Genomic DNA, 7,573 nt, shown 5'->3' on the forward strand with positions numbered 1-7,573 from the left:
TTTTGGATAATTGTATGATAAAAAGTCACAAATAGATTTGTTCAAGGAAAATTGATATAGACAGCTGGAAAGCCAAAAATCTAGGGCTATTGTCATCTTTACCTTTTTTTTTCATTAGTAGTAGCAAATCCTTTGTTTCACACTCTCCAAACCTGTATAGAATTGTTCCATTTCCCAGCACTTTCACTGCTACCACTCTGAACCAAGCTATCTGCATTTCCCATCCAGATCATTCCAGTAGCTAAAAGTCCTTCTTGTTTACTGTGTCTAACTTCTTATGGATTTTTCTTTACCTAGTATCTACAGATATTCCTAAATGCACAGCACGATAAGCTTCTAAATAAGAAAATCCAAAAGGCCATATAACCTTACTCTTAATCAAATTAAAAAAAAAATAGCTTCCAACTCTAAATGAATTTTGATTTCCTCTTGACCCCATTTACTACCATTTTGCTTTAGAACATGCAAAATACATGCCTCCCTTAAGATCTGTATGCTACCTACTGCAGCATAACAGTATCACCATAGCTATAGCTGTTTAATATAATATTCATTTAAATTCTCAGTCTCTGTAGGTCAGAGGAGTTCAGGGATGACCTAACTGGGTCATCTTTTTTGGGGATCCACAGGGTTGCAATCAATATGTCAGCTGTAGGGACAGTCTCACGTGAGGCTTGACTTGGATGGATCTGTTTCAAAAAGTCAAATGCTGTTGGTAGAAATTGGTTCCTCTCAGCCTATTTGCCTGAGGGGCTCATTTTCTTGCCTCCTGTCAGCCAGAGGCTACCCTCATTTCCTAGCTGGTTGTTAGCTGGAGGCAGTCCTCAGTTTCTGCCACTTGAGTCTCTTCAATGGCTGCTTGTGTCATCAAAGCCAGCAAGAGAATTGTATTCTAGCAAGATAGATACTACAAAATTCTGCAACATAATTGGACAAGTGACATCCAGTCACTTTTGTGTCACTCTATTGATTAAAAGCAAATCAATTTTTCTGCCCATACTCAAGATTATGTAAGGGTGTAGATTTCAGGGGTTGGGGGTCATTGGACCTTCCTTAAGGTGTGTCTGTCACAGGATCTCTGCATGTATCAATGCGGTATCTTCCCTGAAAGATTTTTCTTCAAATATCAACCTGGCTTCCTCTTCTCTTGCTGAATTTTGTTTGTATTCAAATGTCAATTTATCATAAAAGCCTTACTTGTCCCATATATAAAGAGTAATCTGTGGACAGTTTTTATTACTGTACCTTGCTTGAGCCATTTTGTTTATAGCAGTTATAGCCACCAGACATAGTATATATTTATTTTGTTTCACTATCTTAGATATAGACTTTCTTATTCTCTATATTTTATTTTCAGATATATCTGCAATCTTCTAAAAAAGTGTAAATTTTAAGAAAGGACGATGTTGAAAAATCAAGAATTAAAAAAAAGTGTAATGTTTGCTTACACTGCAATAGACAATAACATGTAAAATGTCATATATATTTGAACTGTCCAATATGATACTGGTAGACATATGTGGATATTTATTTTTAATTAGTTAAAATCAAATGAATTTTAAATATCAGTTTATCAGTTATACTAGTCGCATTTCAAACAGTCAATAGTTACATGTGCCTAGTGGCTATTACAATGCACAGCAAGGATATTGAATGATTATATCATTGCAGAAAGCTCTATTGATCAGCCCTACTTTATATATTTACGAGGTGTATTTTTTTCCCTCCATATCAGAATTTGACATAGAAAATAAACTGTAACTAAATCACCTTATATCTTTTGTCTCTATTCCAATATAAAAAACTCAGTGAATTTTAGAGAAAGGTTGGTTGAATGAAGTGATTTCTAAGTGAATGGTTAAAAACACACTTTGGGACCAATATGGGGTTTATATAAATAATGCATCAAATTGTATATTCAAGAGATATCACTGTTGTTCTGTTTTCTACATTACTTATTTATATTAGTTTTAAAAGTGGGTTACATTACTTTAAAGATGTACAAGCCGTAATGAAATTTATATCAGGAACAAAAAAGTCACTCATGAGAAATATCACTGTTAGTATAAGCTGAGGGAAATGCATAGTATTTATTATCCAAACATTATATAATATTGTTCTCTTTTAAAAGACCACAGTGATAAACCAAATCATGCCTGCAGCCTGGCAGATCTCACTAGCACTCAGCTTGTTTTCATCTTGCTCTGCGCCCCTTAAAGCTCATCATAAAATCAGTAGGATTTCTCTGTTCAAAGGTAGCTCAAGACAGAAAACATTCCCTTCAATTCTGCGAAGAGTAAAATTTTTCTGGTAAACAACAACCTGTCAATTTTTTAAAATAAGCTATTATTTTGGGAAAGTACATTGAACATGGAAAGAAAAGATGATAGATGAGATTTTAAAAAGTGATAGATACAGATATATAATGTCTCTATATGAAAGCCTAATACGCAAATTGCCCCCCGGGAGTTCGACCAGGAGACCAATCACTTGCTATGATGTGCGCTGACAACCAGGGGGCAGCATTGAACGAGGAAGGCCCTGGCCCTGGCCAGCAGTTGGGGAAGGGAGGCCCCGGCTGGCAACCGAGAGGCCCCGATCGGCCCTGATTGCCGGCCAGGCCTAGGGACCCTACCCATGCATGAATTTTGTGCACCAGGCTTCTAGTATGTATATATCTATGATACTATAGTTATGCAAATTAAATCCTATTTGTATTACTTATAATTCAAAATTATAAGTAAATAATTCTAATTTTTATTATTTAAATTAGCAACTGTATATTTAGATCATATCTATGAATTCCTAGATATTGTTTTATTCCTCTATGTGATGAGTAAACAGTTTCTAATAGCAATGTTTCTGATATCCCAGGTCCCAAACAATATGTGTACTTATTGTGATAAGTTCTCTTAAGGCCCATTTATAAACCAAATAAGACAATGAGCATATGGAAACATAAGTGCAATGTAAAACGAGTAGAATTTATGGAAACAAATATAGAATATGGTTGTAATTATGGCTGAAGGGAAGATAAAGCACCTGGTCCAGCATCTTTTGAAACTTGCCATCTAAGAAAGTTCTACCCCCTTCACAGAAGAGATTGAAACATTACATTTATATATGTCTATATATCTTTAACTCTACAACATTTCTTTAAGAAAGGCCTCTGCAGTGAGGTAAAGAATACCTAAAGATGGAGACTAAATTTCAACCTTAATTTATTTTAAATAAAGGACATATGCTGAGATTTTATAGTCTTTGATGATAAAAATGAAATTCCATATATTTGTGTAATCTGATTCATAAAATTTCTTTAGTCAGATATCTATCACTATCAGTATAAACACACACATAAACACACACACAAATAAAGAATTTCTGAATTATATCTATGAACATGGACTTTTTCTTTATACTGCACAAGAATATAAAAGGCCTCCAATTATATCCTTTAGACTTATAAATCAGTGCTTTCTTTTCTGAGTAGAATAATGTTTTTCAAGTTATGTGATGCTGAGTTTTTCTATTTTTCATGAAAGGATTCAGTAAAACTTTATTAGAATAACAATAAAATTATTTAGTTATTTATAAGAAAATTCATTTCAGGGAATACTTGTAATAATAACTTTAAGTTCAATAGAGCTATAAAGAAAATTCTCCATTTTTTTAACCCCAGAAAATGCTATCTTCATCTGAGTTAGGAAAACTGAAGCATATTGGATGTCAAGTATTTCTCAGTCAATTTCTCATTTTGCTCTGCATCTCTGCAGAGCTGATCTAAGGATAGAGATCCTTTGCAATCAATGAGAGGTTGGTAGTTGGAATAGCTTAGTGACATCATGGAGCATGACTAAGTTTGGTCCTTTGTGTCATTTGCAATATGTTTACTCCCTTGTGATCTAATAATGACAGGAAACAACAGTTCCATTTAATCTTCAAATCTTTTTATTTGAATTCATGTACAAAGTTCATGCTATCAGTGACTTTCTTGATCACCTGATTTTACTATCTGCCCTGCACACAAGAATAGTTATATGCTATGTTCTCTATGACATTTATAAATATATATATATATATATATATATATACACATATATATATGTATATATATATTTGATATTTTACAGAGAGAAAGGGAGAGGAATAGAGTTAGAAACATCAATGAGGGAGAAACATCAATCACCTGCCTCCTGCACACCCCCCACAGGGGATGTGCCCACAACCAAGATACATGCCCTTGACCGGAATCGAACCTGGGACCCCTCAGTCCGCAGGCCGACGCTCTATCCACTGAGCCAAACTGGCCAGGGCATGTTCTCTATGACATTTAGTGCTACTTGATTTTATGTTACAGTATACTTCTTTGGGGGGACACTTTTCTCATTTTCTTTATGGTTTATGGTACTTAGAACATTTGCATCATAGAGTGAGAAGTATCTAATTTATTTAAATGTACTTAATTTCTACAAGCAATAAGATATTTTGGCCCAGCCATCGTGGCTCAGAGGTTGAGCGCCAACCTATGAATCAGGAGGTCTGGTTCAATTACTGGTCAGAACCTGGGTTGCAGGAAAAAGCCAATCAATGATTCTCTCTCATTGTTGATGTTTCTATCTCTCTCCTCCTCACCCTTTCTCTTTGAAATAAATAAAAATATATTTAAGGATATATATATTTTGAAGTACTCAATTTAATGTGTTTATCAGTGGTGGGATAAGCTGGTGATATTTTCATTATTTTAGAAAGTCTCGTCAAGCAGTAAATGAAGCAACAGCAAAAAAAAAAACAACAAAAAACTGTTCAGGTTTTTTTTTTTAGGCAACAGCTGTTATTGATACAGGAATTAATGATCTTGACATCCAATTCCAACTTCAATATACCCTAGAAAGTGTCTAATAAAGAACTGTCCACCTTTTTAATTTTTTGTCTTATATTCTCAATGAATGCAGATCACACCCTTATTTAATATTTATAGTTAGTGAAAATGCTTAAGTTGATTTCTGCCAGCAGTTGGAGGGGGGGAGTGTGAAGAAGAAGCTAAGTTTTATGACTAACTCTTTGTTTATGAGACTGAAGAAAGACACAGCTTTCATTATGGGCACCACAATGCATTGAGAATGTCTCTACTTATTTCATGCAGAATTACTATTGTGAAGATAATTTTCAGAAAAAAGTGATAACCATGGCTTTCATGAATATATAAAAACTAGAGGCCTGGTGCACAAAAATTTGTGCACTGGCGGGGGGGGGGGGTGTCCCTCAGCCCCACTTGTGCCCTCTCACAGTCTGGGACCCGTCGGGAGATAACGACCTGCTGGTTTAGGCCTGCTCCCTGGTGGCAGAGGGCAGGCCCAATCCCTAGGTGCAGCCCCTGGTCGGGCTCAGAGCATGGCTGATTGGGGAGTTGGGGCACCACCCCCTGTCATGCACAGAGCAGGACGGATCGGGAGGTTGTGATGCCACCCTCAGTCACACTCAGGATAGGACCGACAGGGGAGTCGCGGCACTGCCCCCTGTCACACACAGAGCAGGGCGGATCAGGTGGTTGGGGCGCCACCCCCTGTCATGCTCAGGGCAGAGCCAATGGGGAGGTTGTGGCTCTACCCCATCACACACAGAGCAGGGCCCATGGGGGGGTTTGGGCGCCACACCCTGTCACACACAGAGCAGGGTCGATCAGGGGGATGGGGAGCTCCCCCCTATCAGGCACAGAGCAGGGCTGATCAGGGGGTTGGGGCGCCTTCCCCTGTCATGAACACAGCAGGGTGGATAGGGAGGCTGTGGCCTCACTCCCTGTCACACACAGAGCCGCAGGGCAATCAGGGGATTTGGGCGCTGCCCCCTGTCAGGCTGCTCCAGGGGCCAGGAGGTCTCGCGGCTCCGCTGATCCCAGTGCTGGGAGGCTTCACGGCTCCGCTGATCCCAGTGCTGGGAGGCTTCACGGCTCCGCTGATCCCAGGCTGGGAGGCCTCGCGGCTCTGCTGATTCTGGTGCTGGGGGGCATATTACCCTTTTACTATATAGGATAGAGGCCTGGTGCACGGGTGGCGGCCGGCTGGTTTGCCCTGAAGGCTGTTACAGATCAGGTTGGGGGTCCCGCTTGGGTGCCTGGCCAGCCTGGATGAGGGGATGATGGCTGTCTGCAGCTGGTCACACCCCCCTCAGGGTAGGGGTCCCCACTGGGGTGCCTGGCCAGTCTGGGTGAGGGGCTGAGGGCCGTTTTCAGGCTGGCAGGTGACTGAAGCTCCCAACCTCTCTTTTTTTCTTCTTTTTTTTTTTTTTATTCTGGGATTCATTTACCTTCTATGGCTGTCACTGGAGCTGAGAGCCGGCTTTAGCTCTGAGGCTCAGCTCCAGCTCTGAGACCTCGGCTGCTGAAAGCACGTATTTGGCTTCTATAATTGAAACACTGTTGCAACTCCAGCTCGGGCCAGCTTGCTGAAAGCATGGGGTTTGTTTAGCTTCTATAATTGCAACATTGTTTCTTAGAGTGCAAGCTCAAAGCCCAGCAGCAGGCGGGGAACCTTGGCTTCCTCCATCACTGGAGCAAGCATGCCTCCTGTTCACTTCAGCTGACTGGCTGCCAGCTGCCATCTTGGTTGGCAGTTAATTTGCATATCACCCTGATTAGCCAATGGGAAGTGTGTTGGAGGTACGGTTAATTACCATGTTTTGTCTATTATTAGATAGGACTAGAGGCCCGGTGCACAAAAATTTGTGCATTTGGGGTTGGGGGTCCCTCAGCCTGGCCTGTGCCCTCTCACAGTCTGGGACCCCTCGGGGGATGACCACCTGCTGGCTTAGGCCTGCTCCCTGAGGGATTGGGCTTAATCTGGCAATCAGACATCCCTCTGGCAGCCTGGCAGCCCTCGGGGGATGCCCACTTGCCAGAGGGGAGCAGACCTTAGCACTGCTAAGGAGGCAGGAGAGGCTCCCACCACCACCGCTGTACTGGCAGCCATCAGCCTGGCTTGTGGCTGAGCAGAGCTCCTCCCATGTGAGAACACCCTGACCACCAGAGGGCAGCTCCTGCATTGAGCGTCCACCCCTGGTGGTCAGTGTGTGTCATAGTGACCAGCCATTCCAAGTCCTTTTGCTGTTAGGGTCAGTTTGCATAGTACCCTTTTACTATATAGGATAGAGGCCTGGTGCATGGGTGGGGGCCAGCTGGTTTGCCCTGAAGTGTGTCCTGGATCAGGGTGGGGGTCCCTCTTGGGTTCGGGCCAGCCTGGATGAGGGGATGATGGCTGTTTGCAGCTGGTCGCACCCCCTTCAGGGTGGGGGTCCCCACTGGGGTTCCTGGCCAGTCTGGTGAGAGGCTGAGGGCCGTTTTCAGGCTGGCAGGTGACTGAAGCTCCTAACCTCTCCTTTTTTTCTTTTGTTTTTTTTATTCTGGGATTTATTTACCTTCTCTGGCTGTCACTGGAGCTGAGATCCAGCTCCAGCTCTGTGGCCGGGCTCCAGCTCTGAGGCGTGGCTGGCTGAAAGCAGGTATCTGGGTTTATTTAGCTTCTATAATTGAAACATTATTGCCATCACTGCTGTTCTAAGCTCTGTGGCCGAAGCTGGC

This window comes from Myotis myotis, unplaced genomic scaffold, assembly GCF_014108235.1.
Source record: "Myotis myotis isolate mMyoMyo1 unplaced genomic scaffold, mMyoMyo1.p scaffold_m19_p_3, whole genome shotgun sequence".
In the NCBI taxonomy this organism is placed as follows: domain Eukaryota; kingdom Metazoa; phylum Chordata; class Mammalia; order Chiroptera; family Vespertilionidae; genus Myotis; species Myotis myotis.